The sequence below is a fragment of the Hippopotamus amphibius genome, chromosome 8 (assembly GCF_030028045.1).
Source record: "Hippopotamus amphibius kiboko isolate mHipAmp2 chromosome 8, mHipAmp2.hap2, whole genome shotgun sequence".
In the NCBI taxonomy this organism is placed as follows: Eukaryota; Metazoa; Chordata; class Mammalia; order Artiodactyla; family Hippopotamidae; genus Hippopotamus; species Hippopotamus amphibius.
In genome coordinates, this window is record NC_080193.1 from 107434263 (window position 1) to 107454611 (window position 20349).

Consider the following 20349-nt stretch of genomic DNA (forward strand, 5'->3'; position numbering starts at 1 on the left):
AGTGCTCTCGGGGCTCCTCCTCTTGATGCCAGATCCACAGGCTGGGGAGCCGGACATGGGGCTCAGAGCTCTCACTCCCGTGGGAGAACCTCTGTGATGTAATTATTTTCGTTTGTTGGTTGCCTACCCAGCAGTCTTGGGATTTGATTATATCATGAAAGCCCCCTCCTCCCCCCACCTCATTGTGGCTTCTTCTTTGTCTTTGGGTGTAGAATATCTTTTCTGGTAGGTTTGAGTCTTTTTGTTGTTGGTCATTCAGCAGTTAGTTGTGATTTTTGGTGTTTTCATGACAGGAGGTGAACTCAAGTCTTTCTATTCTGCCATCTGTGCAATTTCTAGAGACCATAGCAGTGCACCACAGAGAACAGGAGAGTAGTTTCTCACAGTTCCTGCCTTCAGAAGTTCACATTCACTTTTCAGTATATATTTACTGAATGCCTACTTGCTAAAACTGGGCAATTGAGATTCAGAGTGTTTTTTTAAGTGGCAGAGGCCCAGTGCCTGTGGCATGGTGGGTGGGAGGGGGGTGGGGGGAGTCACCCCTACCCCCTCAGCTCTTGGTTGAAGGTGTCCTTCTGCCTACTAAGAACCTGAAAACATCTACTGAGGTGTCTTTTAAAAAGCTGATAATTCACCATCCTCACCCCATCCATGGGATCCTGATGGCCACTTTATGCAGTGAGATTCTTTATTGGTCACAGTTGATTCGGCAGTGAGTCTGCCCCTGAACCAAGTTGGGCCATCAAGTGTTTACACTAACCTCCTCGCCTGGGAATTTTAGATTGAGCTAGAGCCTTTCCGTGGGACTGGAACTTGAGAGCTATGAGGACTTTTTCTGCTTTCCCTATAGGCCAACTAGCAGTTAACCCATTCCACTGACAAAAAAAAACCTGTGCATTAATAGAAGCAGGGATGAGAGATGGAGAGAGCACTCACTGGGTCCCCAGAGATTTTCCAGTTCTCCATTCCCATTCTTTGTAAGGCTGCATTCTTACCCTTGGTTTCTTTCTGTAAGATATCCCTGATTCTATAACAAATTTCACTTTAAAGTTTACACTAGCTTGAATTTTTGTAATGTGCACCCAAAAAAGTGCTAACAGATCCACTATTATTCCATCTTCTTTTTTTTTAACATTCATGATTTTCAGCTTTTTTCACAAGAAGGAAGGACATATAGCAACCAGGGATGATGTCACTGAATTATAAGTAGTGCCGTGAAAAGTTTAATCCACAATAGAGAGACCTAAAAAACTTCAGAGCAAGAACAGTAGGAATGTGCCTACTGTTTGGTGGTATAAAGTTAACAATAAGACTGTAGAGTCGTCTCACCACTATGCTTCTTACAGTAGTTAATTCTGTAAGAAGCATTAATACTCAGCAAGGTAGAAAAGCATGGAAGAGAAGGGGTTAATGCCCAAGTAGTTGACAATATATAAGTATAAATGAGTTTCACCTCCAGGTCCATAGTCCCCAAAGCAATTGCTGTTATGCTCTGAAACTGCAAATTGTAATTTTTGAGGCATACTAAAGAAGAAAATCAAATGAACTGAATTTTTGAAATAGGCAAAAGGAGATGCACTTAAGCACGATATTGACATAATTCTAGCTGATTTGTGTGCATGTAGAAGAGATATTCTTTAGAAGAAGTGCTCTCTTTCCTTGGAAGAGGATTTGGTGGCTCAGGAGACTGCCATAATTTCAGTCTATCTAGATTTAAATAGTATGTGGTAATATGCTTGCAGACTGAATGGAGAAATGTGGCAGAATGACCAAACCTGAAGAGTGAATCTTGATAGACTGATGTCAACTGGAGAGAAATCACGAATGATAATATGCCACCAGGTTCCTTAACATCAACAATTTAGAGGAAAATATAAGAGGTTGTCCAATATACGTGTGAAAAAACTAAAAGTTATAATAAGTACCCATATGAATCAAGAATGAAAACTAAATGAACTACAGATAACAGTTTAGAAAAAAAATATGCACTTAAGTTCAAGAACATCAATTTTAAAAATGCAGATCATGGCTAGTTTGCTAGTAGCTCATTGAAAGTAAGAGTCTCCTTCACTCTGATCAGGTTCCACTTACATGAAATCTCTCCAGAAAATGACAAATAGGAAAGTGAGGGTTCTTTAAAAAATAATAAATGGAGAACTCCAGAAAGAAATTTAGTAAGATGCCTAGCCTTGGAATATGGAAGACTTGAAAGGGAACGTGATAGTTACTTTCAAATAGGAAGACATGTGGGAGGGTGATTGCTCTTTTTCTCTGGGTGACCCAGAATAAACGGCATTTTTTTTCTTAATCTAGCTCATAAGACATAGCTACCTAATATTGTCCCTCATTTATCACCTGTACAATCACTCGCAAATGGCATCTTCTGCCTAGCACTAACATCTTTTTTGGATGGCAGCTCACACTTCCTCCTTCTATGGAAATAGCCCCCAATTAGGACTAAGTCCTCCTGGGCCACTGGTAACTGAACTTGACACATGTTGGGGCAATCATATTCTCTCTTCCTGATATTTTGAAGCTTAGCCTTGAGAGATGATGGTTAAGTTCGGTGTCTTTGGAACTAAATTGCACCAATGCAGTGCTTTAAGGAAAAGTCTGGCAGAGTCCTGTTGCTGAGGCACCTGAGTGCTTCTTCCTTCACAAGTGAATTCTTCATTTGATTTTGTAAGATAACTCTGTACCCTTCCAAGAGATTTCCTTTTTTACATAAGCTAGCATGCCAACTGCAGTCTCCAGGAAGCAGGTATTGAATACAAAAGGTATATTGATGAGTAACACTTGTGAGGAAAAGAGGCCCAGGCCTGGGCAGGGAGAGCCATTCAGACTTTGATGCAAGTGACACAATCTGAGCCAGCTCCATAGAGGCTCTGGAGCACAGGTTGCCCGTTGGAAGAGTCCCTTGATGGTGGACACGGCTAGGCCCTTATATTCCAGCTTCGCTCAGTCACTGCCTAGAATTCAGCAGAGAAGAGCATGATCTGGGTTATTTATCTCCACCTTACTCAGTCATTGGCTGGGGGCCTCCCTGAGAAGAGAAGGACCTTGGCACCGAAGCAGAAGCGTAAGAGCTGAAAACAGTGAACTAACCAAACCTCTGGTTTACAGAGACACCCCTCCCACTGTTACCGCGTCCCAGTCAGCTTGGAGGTAACTTGCTATTCGTCTGAACCAGCAGCTAATAATGATCGTTAGATGTTTGAAGAAGGTCTCTGAAATGACAGAGACTGATATAAAACAAGTGGGTGGGGGATGGGGGGGAACTCAGTGGGAACAGAACTAGTGCAAGAAGTAGAATAATAAAGAAAATGTAATTAATATTCCCAGGTGAGAAAATATTGTATACATGAAGAGAAAATGCTATAAAACGGAATATTCAAAGAATAAATGATTTATCAAATTAAAAAATGTAACTGCCAGAATTAATTCCATGAAAGGGTTGGGGGAAATAGAATTTAAAAAAGACAAAAAGGAAAATTGAAGAGATGAGAAAATTTCAGATAAGAAAATTAAAGGTTACAAGACAGTCTAAATTACAAGTTCTTTGTGGCAGTTACCATATCTTATAAATTCATTTATATCTGAAGGTGTATGATTGCTTGATTATAAATAATTCCAGTAGGAGGAATGATGATTTTTTTATATACAGTAGATGGCAGTACATTCTATAAATTTAGAATTGTACTTCATTTCATTTCATTGTCTTAATGCAGTTAATGCCAGCTTTTAACATTTTTCCCCAAAATAAGCTTAACTATTTTTATTTGAAGAGAAAAAATTTCAATATCCCTCTCCACATTTGGGCAGTCATATCCCAAAAACTGTCTCTTTGCACTGCTCTCCTTCAGCATGGAAAGGACAGCTGGAGCCCTAACGTGTGTGTTTCTTGCTGCCCATTTTTTGGCCTTTAGCAAAAGAATGTCTAGGAACTATCAAGGTACCCACATCATGCACGAAAAGAAATTTACTGTTTTTGGACTCAAGATAAGCAACCTAAGAGCAGAGTGAAAATTAGCAAAACCACCTGGCATTTTATTAAAGACACTCAGGTGTTTGTATCCAGAAGAGGGAGTTTGAGCAAGCGAAAAGAGAAAAGAGCCGATAAAGATACCTCTGGCTCAGGGGCCCGCAGCTGTGTCGAGAGGGCAGGAGGAAGGCAGTCCTGGGATAGCCAGTTCTTAGGATGTCAGTTGTTGCCTCTTTCTAGAGCTAGATAGTGGTGTAGACTGATTTCGGTTTCTAGTTTCAGAGGGGTGTGCATGCAGCAAAATAAGTGTTTCTTATTTAAGCCCGCCTGCATACCTACAGACACTAGAGAGAAGTATTTTTCTCACAAACGCTTTGCGGAATTAGTTCTGCCTTGTTTGGACAGATGCTTGGTAAGTTCGCACGTGGGTGAGGCGCGTCTTCCCGATTTCAGGTGTTCCTCTTCTGTGATTAAAGGAAGAGAAAGGTAGTGACTCTGCCTTTCTCTAGTGACCACTAGAGGGAGCATGGTATTCACAGGCCCTCCCAACCTCAAGAACCAGCTGGGAGCCCTGCTGATCACCTTGTCAGGCCTTGGGGAGGCCAGAGAATCTTGGAGCTGCCTGTGTGCCCTACAGATAGTGCCATTTGTCGTGTGCCACGACATGAAAAAGGTTGGAAAGCATTACTTTTCGTGTCATTCTCGAGGCACAGATTAAAGCCAGCTTTGGGTGAGTAAAGAACAATTCACAATGACTTTTTATTGCCAGGAGATTATCAAAATGTAAAAATATCCTGACAATGTCAGCCGTGTCAAATGACAGGATGGGGTTTTTCACCCCTCCTTAACCTCTTCTCTTGCCAGTCCTACTCTTTTTCTAGAGGGTCTATGGTAAGCCTGAGAAAAGAGACAGAGCTGAATAGCGTGTTAACATGTTGAAGTTCTGCTGTGTCCGGAAAGAACTAAACTTTTCTTCCAAGGATGCAAAGGACTTGTAGCTATTGATTTAGCCCTTCCAAGGGAAAAAGAAAAGAACTGTGCTTGCCTCTCTGTGTGTGGGCAGAATCCTCGGGTAAACGCTACGAAGTGGCCCTCCCAGCTGGCTGTGCTGATTGTGTGAGGTTAGCTGTCTCCCGACCCACACTTCACACCCGATGCTTTTTTCCCAGTTGATAGGTGGAAAGTGGTTGTTGCATTTGCTTACTAGCATGGTTGAAATCTATCGTCTCATGTTTATAAACCTTTTGGATTTTCTTTTTTTTTCTCTGAATTGCTGTTATCATATCCTTTGCCCATTAAAAAAAATTGGGTTCTATTTTTATTTAATTGTAGGTAGTCTTTAATATGGAATTAAATGTTTGTCACTTTTTTTTTCACTTTATTTATGGTGTCTTTTTGTAAAATTAAGTTTTAAGTTTTCAGCATAATCAAATTATTATTTTTTACTTTTATGGACAACATGAAACTTTAGAAGAAAGTTGGACTGTGCTTAGGAAAGTAAGGAGGATTTTGGAAGATCAGGTGGCGTCCCTAGGAAGGTCTCAGTAGAAGGCAGGCTAACCCCACTTCCATCTGGACTGATAGGAATTAGGGAACAAACAGTAGGATCATTGAAATAGCTGGGATGGAAAGCTGATGGGCTCTGGAAGCAGAAAGTGGGTGCTGGGGAAGGGAGAGGTATCTATAGAAATATGGCTACACTTCTCAGAGACCAGGAGGCGGGGGTGGATTTTGGAGGATTTACTAGGCCCTCCTGGAGATGTTGTAAGAATTAAAAATACAGGGAAGGTACATGGCCCAGGTGCTTGCCTGCTAAAGGGCTTTATAACGAGCTTTGGCTTTGCCTTGCACAGATGATTCTAGCCTCATCACGAAGCCAGAGGTCTTCTCCAGGATGAGGCAAGAACTTACTTACATGTGTTTTTAAAGGCAGTAGAGATGGGGAGGCATACTGGCCTCTGTGGGCCAGCTCCAGGCATCTCAGGAAGCAAAAGAAACTCCTCAGATTCTACTTATTCTTAATTCTGACGGAAGGCGGGAAAGCAAGGACTGTACTACAGGGAATCAGAGAAAACACAGGGCAGCTCTCATCAGCTCTCATCACCTTGGAGCAGGTGCGGCAGAAGTAGCCTTGTAGGTGTGAGAAGAGATGTTAATAATCCATTAAAAGCAGTAGGAATCAGAAACCTATAAGCCTCACCTGTCCAGAAGAGACCTCCCATTTGAGGTCATGGAGTTTTCTTTGGCAGGAGTCCTTTATGACTGGTGGCAGTCTTCCTACCCAAAGGCACCCTCCCTTGGTAACTGGAAAAGGTGAAGAAATGCTGAGGGGCTGCCAGGAATGGACTGGGGGTCCAGACTGACCCAGTATTACCTCAGTCTCTACTTGGCTCCTGGCCATAAAGCAACTCCTGACTCCTGGCTGTTTTCTGGGGGGGGGGGGGTAGGCTGGGGGGGGGGGGGGAGGTTGGGTGGTGGTGAAAAGCTGTGTCACAAGGGGAGCCATGCCAAGAGTCGCTAGTCCCAAATAACTGCGTTTTATTAGTCATTCTATGAGTTAATACTTATAAGGTCTTTGCAGCTTGAAAATAAAAAAGTCCCTAATATTTGGGGTAGCCTATGATGAGCTTGTTAATTTCCAAGCATGTTGCGGAGGTAAAAGAGGTTGTAGGCACGCTGCATTGTTGTGCTGGGGATCCCTGGGCCCACAGCACCAGGGGAGCTGCTCACAACCAGCTGCTAGAACTCACTGTTGCTGGTAATAGACTAAGGAAGGTATCATACACATGCTTATATACACTTTGTACGATCGTCCCTTCAGTGTTCCCCAGACGTCCTGGGAGCGGTGAGGTCAGGGCGTTAGGAACAGGACAGTGCTTTGTGCTCCCCCAGCACCCAACCTAGAAATGGAAGGAAGGTTAACATGGAAGCTGAAGGCTAGCAACAGGCATGTCGTCTCACTGCACCCCGGAATTTTAGAAGCACAGACATTTAGTGAGTGTTGGAAAGAGTTTGGGCAGAGATCCATGATTTAAGGTAGTGCTGTCCAGTAGAACTTCCTATGATGTCAGTGTTCCACGTCTGTGCCGTCCACTTTGGTGGGCGCTAGACGTATGGAGCTATTGAGCCATTGAAATGGGGCTAGTGCAACTAAGGAGCTGAATTTTAAATTATATTTAATTTTAATTTAAATTAAAATTGAGAAAGCTTTGTTGGCTGCCATATTGGATTGTACAGATTTGAGGGACCATATTAAGGCATTCTTAATTAATGCCATTATCTAAATTTTAAAGTTTAAATTTACAGGTACTGAACAAGCAAACTTAGATTGATCAGTTCACTGTGCCCTGAGTTCAGGAAACCCTTGACTGCAAAAGAGAACTAGCGTGTTAGGAATAGGGGTTCGCAGATGCTCATGGTGAAGGAGAAAGAGAAGATAGCTCACATTTGCCAATACAGGGTGTCCCTGGAGACCCAGCTGTCCTTCGGCTGCTGAGTGGTTGGGATATGAAGTAGTTGGTGGTGCTACTGTGGGTAACGATTCAATGATATTGAAGGGGCTTTGGAAGGGCTTCCCTGATGGTGCAGTGGTTAAGAATCCACCTGCCAATGCAGGGGACACGGGTTCGAGCCCTGGTCCAGGAAGATCCCACATGCCATGGAGCAATTAATCCCGTGTGCCACAACTACCGAGCCTGTGCTCTAGAGCCCACGAGCCACAACTACTGAGCCCACATGCAGCAACTACTGAAGCCCATGAGTCTAGAGCCCATGCTCCACAAGAGAAGTCACCGCAATGAGGAGCCTGCGCATTGCAATGAAGAGTAGCTTCTGCTTGCTTCAACTGAAGAAAGCCCGTGGCAGCAATGAAGACCCAATGCAGCCAATAAATAAATAATTTTTTTTTTTTTAAAAAGGGCTTTGGAAGAGCATGAGAAACAAGTCCCTGAAGTGGTGGCTCTCCTGAAGGAAATAAGGAGGGAAGAAATCTGTCACTTGAAAAGCATCATTTCTCTTGCATTTCAGAGAAGTATGTGAAATGCATAATTTTTAATAAGCATTAAATTCAAATAGATTTCTTCCGTGGTTCATCAACTGCTGAGAACTAAAGCTATATTTTGAGTTTAATAGATATAATGGGTGGTTTGTCAGAGACAGATCTGAAACCACCAACCATTCACCAGTTTGACTCAAGAGTGATGTGGCAGCAGGAGGACCCCTCCTGGGTCTGGAAGGAGGGCAGAGCGCCTGGCTGTGGGTGAGGAGCCACCCCAGTGCTGCTGGAGGCTTTGCAAACCCCCCAAGTCTCGCTTATTACACACCTTTTTATTTCAGGAGGATTTGGGGGAAGAAACCTGTGGTGTTTGCCATGGTTGCTCATCTGACAGTGAGGAGGCCCTGTGTATCTTCTGTATGAGGTTCAGACTGAAGTGGGCTCCCCAGGACCCGTGTGGCTGCTGACTGACAGCCCGGTGGGGGGCCTGGTCTCCGTATCAGGTGGGCCACCGCTGAGACACAGGTAGACAAGGAGGAGAAAACTCAGTGGGTATGTTGTTGGCTTGTTAAATTTGTTTATAAAACAGAGGACTCTCTCTTTTTTTTTTTAGCCTTTTTTTTTTCCTATAGGTTTTCTGTTTTGAATGTCATTCTTAGAAATGTCTTTCTCTTCACAAGATGACAAAACTTTCCATTCGTATAATGTAAAGCTTTTATGGTTTTGTCTGCCACCTTTTAAAAACGTAGTTAAATGTACATAACATAAAGTTTACCATTTTAGCCATTTTTAAGTGTATGGTTCTGTGGCATTAAGTATATTGGCATTTTTGTGAAACCATCACCACCATCATCTGCAGAACTTTTACATCTTTCTCAACTGAAACACTGTACCCATTAAGCAAGAGCTCTCTATTCTCTCTCCCCCAGCCCCTGGCAACTCCCATTCTGCTTTCTCTATGAACTTGAATTTGACTACTCATATAAGTGGAACCATACAGTTTTTGTCCTTTGGCTTATTTCACTTAGCATAATATCTTCAAGGTTCATCCACGTTGTAGTATGTCAGAATTTCCTTACTTTTAAAGGCTGAATAGTATTCCATTCTATGATATACCAGATTTTATCTATCCATTCATCCATTGATAGGCACTGGGGTTGTTTCTACCTTTTGCTATTGTGAATAATGCAATGAACATTGGTGTACAAATTTCTGTTCAAGTTTCTGCTTTCAGTTCTTTTCACTGTATATCCAGATGTGGTGCTCTTCCCCTTTAAATGCAAACTCTATCTGAATATAAAGGCTTGTACTGAGGTAGGATGAGGTGGAAACCCATCTTTGTTTTACTAAAAGGCTGACTAACCAGCCTATTGTATCTTGATTGACTTTACTGGATGATTTTTGACAACTGTTTTGAAATGCCACCTGTAATGTCCACTCTGCTTGACCAGCACAGTGATCTCAGTTCAGTGAGACACTCACAAGACCAATAGGCCACACCTGGCATCATTTAGATCCATAGGCAGGCTCAGGACAGGAATTACAGCATGTCAGCAGAAAAGCAGCAGATGTGTCATCACCAAGGGTCCTTACAGAGTCCAGGAGCTAGACTTTTGGCCTGCAAGGAACACACAGCACAGGGATAAAGGAACAAAGCCACGCAGGAACCAAGACCACCATAGGAACCAGTATTGTTTGTAAAAGCTCATGAACATCGCTTCTAGGGCCCTGCACGGAAAGATGCACTCGCTCACAGAGCTACACCTCATAGTGAAGCCCCAGGCCCTTGCTTCCCACCAGGCATTATAAGCCTCCCAGTCAAGATGCTGTTTACTCATTAGGGGGTCATTTTTGTCATAAGCAGTGCTGCCTGGTAACACAGCTAACATCCTACCCTATTAGGTTTCCAGGCAAATGATGCTGGGAGAAGGTGAATCCAAGGTCTTTTCCTTTTGGAAAAGGAGAAAGGATTTTGTTAACTATTCACACCATCTTAATTACATACCAAATTTAAATGGTGACACTTTCTGGACTTGGTTTTGTCCCATTGAACTGTTTATTTCTGAGCCAGTACCAAATTATTTTAATGATTATAACTTTATAACACTTTTCTTTCTTTTTTTAAATTTAATTTTTATTTTATATTGGGGTATAGTTTATGTACAATGTTGTGTTAGTTTCAGGTGTACAGCAAAGTGGTTCAGTTATACATATATATATGCACTCTTTTTCAGATTCTTTTCCTATATAGGTTATTACAGAATATTGAGTAGAGTTCCTATACAGTAGGTCCTTGTTGATTATTTTATATGTAGTAGTGTGTATATGTTAATCCCAACTTCCTAATTTATCCCTCCCCTCCACCTTTCCCTCTTTGGTAACCATAAGTTGGTTTTCAAAGTCTATTAATCTGTTTATGTTTTGTAAATAAGTTCATTTGTATCATCTTTTTAGATTCCACATATAAGTGATATCATATGATACTTGTCTTTCTCTGCCTGACTTAACTTAGTATGATAATCTCCAGGTCCCTCTGTGTTGCTGTAAATGGCATTATTTCATTCTTTTTTATGGCTGAATAATATTCCATTGTATATATGTACCACATCTTCTTTATCCATTTCTGTGTCAATGGACATTTAGGTTGCTTCCATGTCTTGGCTATTGTAAATAGTGCTGCAATGAACTTTGGGATACATGTATCTTTTTCGAATTATGGTTTTCTCTGGATATATGCCAAAGAGTGGGGTTGCTGGATCATATGGTAACTCTATTTTTTTTTCATTCAAATTATTTTTAATTATTTGTGTATAGAATAGATGCAGGAGTGTCTCTGGAGTAGATTGTTTCTCCCCTGAAGTATCTGTCCATTTGGGTCAGAAGAGCTCCGGACAGGCACAATACCAAAGGAAGTGCTGAAGCTGGGATTTGAATGGTGTTTCTCAAACCTGTGCTCCTCTCGCTCTATGCTACTTTTGTTAAAATTAATTTATTAGCTGCATTGGTCTTCATTGCTAAACATGGGCTTTCTCTAGTTGCAGCGAGCAAGGGCTATTCTTCATTGTGGTGTACAGGCTCCTCGTGGTGGCTTCTCTTGTTGCGGAGCATGGGCTCTAGGTACGGGGGCTTCAGTAGTTGTGGCACACGGGCTCAGTAGTTGTGGCACAGGGGCTTAGTTGCTCTGTGGCATGTGGGATCTTCCTGGAGCAGGAAATGAACCTGCGTCCCCTGCATTGGCAGGCAAATTCTTAACCACTGTGCCACCTAGGAAGTCTCTATGCTGCTTTTTTGTAATCAGAGCTAAGTAGAAGAGCAGGAGCTTGCAGGTCATGATTCTACCCATTTGCTAAAGGTTTAGATGTGGTTCAGGGGCCCATAGGTGAAGGAGATCCTAGGGTCTGGCAGCCTCATCTGTTTCCAAAGCTGCACTTATGTTTATTTCTTCTACTGCTTGGAGAACTTCTGAGAATAAGCACTCAGCTCCTGGAGTGCAAGAGAGTGAAGCACAGAGAGGCTGTCAGAGGAGGTGGCAGGGAGGCCAGGCTGGAGCCCCTCAGCTGTCCTTTCAGTACCGAGACTGGAAATCATGGGGAAGCACCATAGAAATTCTGATTCATGACATTGTAGCTAAAAAATCTTCATCCACCACTCCAGATGATTCAAGGGCAGGTGGACTGAAAATGACACTGAGAAGCACATTATTCTCCAGCTAGAACCTATAACCAATGGCCCTCAAGGCACTGGGAACACCAGGCTCTTGGCAACTAGTCTTCTTGAAGGCATATTTCAACATTATGCATCAGTATCCTCATCAACTGCTTTGTTCTTGTGTAAGTAGTATTTCCAGGAAGATCTTTCCTTCCATCTTCTATCTTTGTATCTCATTTTTCATCTACTTCTTTTATCTCTGCTTATCAGTCACCATTGTCTTCAACCACATATAAACTTTATAGCGTATGGCTTCAGCCACTTTGAGAAAATGTAACCTGCTATTTTTAGTCCAAAGTCAAAAAGCAGAGGGGAGCGGGAAGGATTATTGCCAAGCCTGAGCTAGAATCCCACCCTTTAATAGGTCGACTGTGGCCGAGAGACCTCAGGAAATGTGGCCGCTCCTTTGTTAATAACAGGAGTGGGGGGAAGAACAGTTCCCAGAAGAAGGGGGTGCTCTTCCAAGATGAAGGGGTGTCGAACAGACAGAAATATGTGTCTACCGCATCTGTCTGGGCTATGCATTCCCACAACCTCATTTCATTTTTAATATTTTGACCTCCCCTTCTTAATCATTTTCAGAACAATAGAGATTTAAGAAAAAAATTTTTGCTTTTGGGGCTTTCTTCTTTCTCATAGGTTTCAATTCAATATTTTGGATTGTTTCTTTAAGAATTTAAGTATCTCAATAAAAGTTCTTAAAAAAAAAAAAAAGAATTTAAACAAACACATCCCACTCCCTAAAACTGGCAAAATAAAGCAACCCAGGCAATGAGAATTGGATCTGAGACAAGCTGGTCTGGCCCCTGCTGTAAGCACTTTTCTAGTACCGTTGGATAAGGTTAGCAGAGTTCAGTTCTCTTGAGAGAGGTGAGCTCTGCAGGTGTTTGTAACTAGTGATTAGAGAGCAGGCAAAGGGCCTGATCCTTTGAGGGAGATCTTTTAGTTCTCCTAATTAGCTGCCCAGCCCTCTCCCCCTTCCTTCCATCTGTGAACTTTTCTTTGATCTTAATTGTGTATGGAAAATGATTGCAACTAAAATGATATAATACAATAAACATTTGTTAGTTAAATTAATTTGGTAAAGTCAAATGGTGTAAGTAGCACACAGTAACTCTGGACGATTTTTTCTTCTATGTGTAATGTAATGTTCAGCATGTATTCAGTCTACTTTTGCATATAAATGTGAATTAGGGGGTAGGAAGAAATCTGCCTAAGCAAATTTCCACCTCAAAATTGGACACCTGACACCTGCCCCTCAATCAGTCGTGGACAACTTATACAATAGCGGCAAGGATGCTTTCTTCCCCTTCAAAACCGGCTGTGTCGGGCTCCCCGCGGTCCTTTCTGGTGTCCGAGGCCGTCTGCTGGTGTTCAGCTGGTTCTCTGTGGGAATTACTGCGTCCTTCCGTGCATTCCCAATGCATCTGTGGAGAGGGATGCACTCCACGTCCCTCTACTTCGCCGCCATCTTTTCTCTCCCAGGTAACTCTATTTTTAGTTTTTTAAGGAACCTCCATACTGTTTTCCATAGTGGCTGTACCAATTTACATTCCCACCAACAGTGTAGGAGGGTTCCCTTTTCTCCACACCCTCTCCTGCATTTATTGTTCATAGACTTTTTGATGATGGCCATTCTGACCATTGTGAGATGATACCTCATTGTAGTTTTGATTTGCATTTTCTAATAATAATTGATGTGGAACATCTTTTCATGTGCTTTTTGGCCATTTGTATGTCTTCTGTTTTGTTCCATTGAACTGTTTGTCTATTCCTGAACCAGTACCAAATTATTTTAATATTTATAACTTTACAACACATTTATTTTATTTTTAAAAATGGCTTTAGTGGAAGTATAATATGCTTAGGGAAAACGGCTCAAATCATAAGTGTAGGGGCCAGTGAATTATTTCAGAGTGAACACATCCATGAAATCACTACCGAAATCAAGAAGCAGAACATGACCAGATCCCCTACAGGCCACCTATGCTCATTGCTGGTCAGAATGTGCAGTTCAAACTGTGTCAATCTGATTAAGTTGGAACTACATTTTCCAGAATCCTTTTCTCTAAATTGTTCCATGTGAGAGTTGGCCTGGGAGGTTTGCATACATATATGTATGTGTGTGTGTATATATATATAATTTACATATTTTTATATATACATATTTATATACATATATATATAAAAATTGTGTGTGCAGTTGCATAATTTATGTGTATGCAGTTGACTGCTCCCCCCAACCCCTACCCCACTGCATTAGAAAATCCACATGCTGCTATCTCTGCTTCAAAAACAAAGGAATTGATAGATGACTCACTCAAGGGCAGGAAGGTAAAACCATTTGGATAGAATCAGGACTCAAACCTTAGTTTTTTGTGATTACACATATTGTGATCTCTCATTGAACACAAACTTTTCCCCACACTTAGTTAGCTTAAAGATTTATAAAATGAAAATACAGGTGCTATATTTATTGAAAAAATTTACATAAAAATGGACTTACGCAGCTCAAACCCATGTTCAAGGATCACGTGTGTGTATTTTATATATTTTATATTTTATAAATATATTATGTATTATATATTTATAGATAAAACAAAATCTATATTTATATATATTTGCTCTTTTTAAAAATTTTCAGCTTATCCTATTTTCTGTTTTATTTATTTTATTTTTTTGTCTTTTTTAAAATTTTTTGACATATGATAAACTGCATATATTTAAAGTGTGCAGTCTGATTTTTTTTCTTATTAGCAATGTATATATGGCAATCCCAATCTCCCAATCCATCACACCCCACCCCCTACCCCCCACCGCTTTCCCCCCTTGGTGCCCATATGTTTGTTCTCTACATATGTGTCTCTTTCTGCCTTGCAAACCGGTTGATCTGTACCATTTTCCTAGATTCCTCATATATGCGTTAATATACGATATTTCTTTTTCTCTTTCTGACTTACTTCACTCTGTATGACAGGCTCTAGGTCCATCCATGTCTCTGCAAATGTCCCAATTCCGTTCCTTTTTATGGCTGAGTAATATTCCATTGTATATATGTACCACATCTTCTTTATCCATTCATCCATTGATGGACATTTAGGTTGCTTCCGTGACCTGGCTATTGTAAATAGTGCTGCAGTAAACATTAGGGCACATGTGTCTTTTTCAATTATGGTTTTCTCTGGATATATGCTGGGATTGCTGAGTAATATGGTAATTCTGTTTTTAGTTTTTTAAAGAACCTCCATACTGTTTTCCATAGTGGATGTATCAGTTTACATTCCCATCAACAGTGCAAGAAGGTTGCCTTTTCTCCACACCCTCTCCAGCATTTATTGCTTGTAGATTTTCTGATGATGCCCAGTCTAACTGGTGTGAGGTGATACCTCATTGTAGTTTTGATTTGCATTTCTCTAATAATTAGCGATGTTGAGCATCTTGTCATGTGCCTGTTAGCCATCTGTGTGTCCTCTTTGGAGAAATGCCTATTTAGGTCTTCTGCCCATTTTTTGATTGGGTTGTTTGTTTTTTTTGATATTGAGCTGCATGAACTGTTTATATATTTTGGAGAGTAATCCTTTGTTGATTCGTTTGCAAATATTTTCTCCCATTCTGAGGGTTGTCTTTTCATCTTGTTAATAGTTTCCTTTGCTGTGCAAAAGCTTTCAAGTTTCATTAGGTCCCACTTGTTTATTTTTGTTTTTATTTCCATTACTCTAGGAGGTGGGTCAAAAAAGATCTTGCTGTGATTTTTGTCGAAGAGTGTTCTTCCTATATTTTCCTCTAGGAGTTTTATAGTGTCTGGCCTTATGTTTAGGTCTTTAATCCATTTTGAATTTTTTTTGTGTATGGTGTTAGAGAGTATTTTAATTTCATTCTTTTACATGTAACTGTCCAGTTTTCCCAGCACCAGTTATTAAAGAGACTGTCTTTTCTCCATTGTATATCCTTGCCTCCTTTGTCATAGATTAGTTGACCATAGTTTATCTCTGGGCTTTCTATCCTGTTCCATTGATCTGTATTTCTGTTTTTGTGCCAGTACCATATTGTCTTGATTACTGTAGCTTTGTAGTATAGTCTGAAGCCAGGGAGTCTGATTCCTCCAGCTCCATTTTTCTTCCCTCAAGATTGCTTTGGCTATTCGGGGTCTTTTGTGTCTCCATACAAATTTTAGGATTTTTTGTTCTAGTTCTGTAAAAAAATGCCATTGCTAATTTGATAGGGATTGCATTGAATCTGTAAATTGCTTTGGGGAGTATAGACATTTTCACAAGGTTGATTCTTCCAATCCCGGAACTTGGTATATCTCTCCATCTGTTTGTGTAATCTTTGATTTCTTTCATCACTGTCTTATAGTGTTCTGAGTACAGGTCTTTTACCTCCTTAGTTAGGTATACTCCTAGGTATTTTATTCTTTTTGTTGCAATGGTGAATGGGATTGTTTCCTTAATTTCTCGTTCTGATCTTTTGTTGTTAGGATATAAGAATGCAAGAGATTTCTGTATGTTAATTTTGTATCCCATACCTTTACCAAATTCATTGATTAGCTCAAGTAGTTTTCTGGTGGCATCTTTAGGATTTTCTATGTATAGTATCATGTCATCTGCAAACAGTTTTACTTCTTCTTTTCCAGTTTGGATTTCTTTTATTTATTTTTCTTCTCTGATTGCTGTGGCAAGGACTTCCAAAACTATGTTGAATAGCAGTGGTGAGAGTGGACATTCTTGTTTTGTTCCTGATCTTAGAGGGAATGCTTTCAGCTTTTCACCATTGAGTATGATGTTTGCTGTGGGTTTGTCATATATGGCCTTTATTATGTTGAGATAGGTTCTCTCTATACCCACTTTCTGGAGAGTTTTTATAAACTGGTGTTGAAATTTGTCAAAAGCTTTTTCTGCATCTATTGAGATTATCATATGGTTTTTATTCTTCAATTTGTTAATATGGTGTATCACACTGATTGATGTGCATCTATTGAAGAATCCTTGCATCCCTGGGATGAGTCCCACTTGATCATGGTGTATGATCCTTTTAATGTATTGTTGGATTCTGTTGGCTAGTATTTTGTTGAGGATTTTTGCATCTAAATTCATCAGTGGTATTGGTCTGTAATTTTCTTTTTTTATAGTATCTTTGTCTGGTTTTGGTATCAGGGTGATGTTGGCCTCGTAGAATGAGTTTGGGAGTGTTCCTTCCTCTGCAATTTTTTGGAAGAGTTTGAGAAGGATGGGTGTTAGCTCTTCTATAAATGTTTGCTAGAATTCACCTGTGAATCCATCTGGTCCTGGACTTTTGTTTGTTGGAAGATTTTTAATCACAGTTTCAATTTCATTCCTTGTGATTGTTCTGTTCATATTTTCTATTTCTTCCTGATTCAGTCTTGGAAGTTTATACCTTTCTACGAATTTGTCCATTTCTTCCAGGTTGTTCGTTTTATTGGCATATAGTTGCTTGTAGTAGTCTCCTATGGTGCTTTTTATTTCTGTGGTGTCCGTTGTAATATCTCCTGTACATTTTAATATTTTTCCCCTTTTGGTTTTTAATTTTTCCCTTTTGGTTTTTAATATGGTATATGATATTAACAGATATCCTAATATTGAACCAACCATGCATTCCTGGAATACATCCCCTTTGGTTATGGTATATTATTTTCTTGATATGGTGTTGAATTCTGTTTGCTGATACTTTAGTATTTTTGCATGAATATTCATGAGTGATATTGCTCTGTAGCTTTTCTTTATCATCTTTAGCAGGTTTAGGTATCAGTGTTATACTTGCCTTAAAAAAGGTATTAGGAAGGTTTCCTTCCTTTTAATGCTCTGGAATAATGATGAAGCATTTGGATACCAGTCTTTGAGGGTTTGGCAGAATACCATGTTTATGTTAGGTAGTTTCTTAATAACTTTCTCTATTTCTTCTACAGAAATTAGTCTGTTTAAGCTTTCTATAACTAAGGGTGTCAATTTTAGTCATCAGTATTTCCCTAGGAAATTATCCCTTTCATCTAAGTTTTCAAATTTATTTGCAGAAAGATATGTAAAGTAGTCTCTTATGACTTTTCAAGTTTCTTCTGTTTCAGTGGCTATTTCCATCTTGTCATTTTTCATTATTTTTGCTTTCTCCCTTTTTAATGATCAAATTAACTAGTGGTTTTGTCTATTTTGTTAATTTTTTAGAATAGGATTTTTATTTACTAGATCTATTTTTTTAATTTTCTATCAATTTCTGCTTTTATTTTTATTATTCCCTTTGTATTTTCTTTTGATTTACTTTGTTCTTTCACTAGTTTTTTTGAGCTGGGAACTTGATTCATTGCTTTTCAGTTTTTCATTTTTATTGATAAAAATGTTTAGTGCTACTAATTTTCTTCTGATCACTGCTTTGCTAATATTTTGTTAAGGATTTTTGCATCTCTTTATCAGGGGTATTGGCTTGTAGATTTTTTGTGGTGTCCTTGTCTAGTTTTGGTATCAGGGTAATGCTGGCCTCATAGAAGGAGTTTTGGAAGTGTGCCTTTCTCTTCTGTTTTTTTTGGGAGAGTTTGACAAGGATTGGTATTAATTCTTCTTTGAATGTTTGGTAGAATTCACCAGTGAAGCCATCTGGTCCTGGAGTTTATTTTGTTTATTACTGATTCAATCTCCTTATTACTATTCAGTGTATTCAGATTTTCTATTTTTCATGATTCAGTCTCAAAGGTTGTATATTTCTAAGACTTTTATCTATTACTTCTAGGTTGTCAAATTTGTCAGTGTATAATTCTTCATAATAGTCTGTTATGATCTTTTGTATTTCTGTATCTCTCTTTTTCTCAGTGGGTCTAGCTTAAGATTTGTCAGTTTTGTTTATCTTTTCAGATAACTACTTCTTAGTTTCATTAATCTTTTATGTTGTCTTTTTAGTCTCTGTTTCATTCATTTCTGCTCTTTTGTTTATTTCTTTCCTTCTCCTAACTTTGGGCTTCATTTTTTCTTTTCCTAATTCCTCTAGGTGTAGTGTTAGGTTGTGATTTTTCTCATGTCTTGAGGTAGGTGTTTATTGCTGTAAACTTCCTTCTTAGAACTGCTTTTGCTGTATCCCATACATTTTGGTGTGTTTTATTTTCATTTTCATTTGTCTTAGGTATTTTTTATTTCTTTTGTGATTTCTTCTTTGACCCTTTGTTGTTGAAAAAGATGCTTGATATGATTTGAGTCTTCTTAAATATATTAGGACTTGTTTTGTGGCCTAACATGTAATCCATCCTAGAGATTACTCCAAGTGTACTTGAGAAGAGTGTGTATTCTGCTTTTGAATGGAATGTTTTATATATATGTGTTAAGTCTATTTGATCTAATGTGTCATTTAAGGCCTGTGTTTCCTTACTGATTTTTCTTTCTGGATGAGCTATCCATTGATGTAAATGGAGTATTGTAGGCCCCTACTTATTGTATAGCTGTCTATTTCTCCTGTTTTGGTTTGTTAATATTTACTATATATATTTAGGTGGTTGTTATGTTGGGAACATAAATATTTATACCTGACATATTCTCTTGCTGGACTGACCTCTATCATTTTATAATGCCCTTCTTTGTGTCTTATTACAGTCTTTGTTTTAAGGACTATATTATTTTGTCTGATATAAGTATAGCTAACCCAGCTTTCTTTGGGTTTCTATTGTATGGAATATCTTTTTTTTAATCCCTTCACTTTCAGTCTGTGTTCTTGCAGGTGGAGTGTCTTATAGGCAGCATAGATGGGGCTTGCTTTCTTTTTTTAAAATCCATTTAGCCATTCTTTGTCTTTCAATTGGAGATTTTATTTCATTTACATTTAAAGTAATTATTATAGATATGTATTTACTGCCATTGTGTTAATTGTTTTCTGGCTGTTTTGTACTTATTCTCTGTTCCTTTCTTGTTCTCTTGATGTCTTCCTTTGTGGATTGATGACTTCCTTTAGTGGTAAGCTTAGATTCCTTTCTCATTATCTTTTGTGTATCTACCATAGGTTTTTGCTTTGTGGCTACCATGAGGCTCTATTTTATTTTTTATTTATTGGCTGCATTGGGTCTTCATTGCTGCGTGTGGGTTTTCTATAGTTGCAGAGTGCAGGGGTTACTCTTCATTGCAGTGTGTGGGCTTCTTATTGCAGTGGCTTCTCTTGTTGCAGAGCATGGGCTATAGGCACACAGGCTTCCGTAGTTGTGGTGCATGAGCTCAGTAGTTGTGGTACTCAGGCTCTAGAGTGCAGGCTCAGTAGTTGTGGCACATGGGCTTAGTTGCTCCATGGCATGTGGGATCTTCCTGGACCAGGGCTCAAACCTGTGTCCCCTTCATTGGCAGGTGGATTCTTAACCACTGCACCACCAGGGAAGCCCCCATGAGGCTTATATATCACAACTTATAACAGTCAATAAGTTGATAACAAGTTTGAACATATTTTGAAGTTCTATATTTTTATGCACCCCCAAAGTTTTATATTTTTGATGTCACATTTTACATCTTTTAATCTTATGTATCCCTTAACTAATTATTATAGTTATAGTTATTTTTTACTATTTTTCTTTTTAGTTGCATAAGTGATCGATCCATTACATTTACCAGTGAGGTTTATATTTTCATTTTTTTTTTTTTTTTTTGTTACTAATTAGTGCCCTTCTTTTTCCAGCTTAAAGAAATCCCTT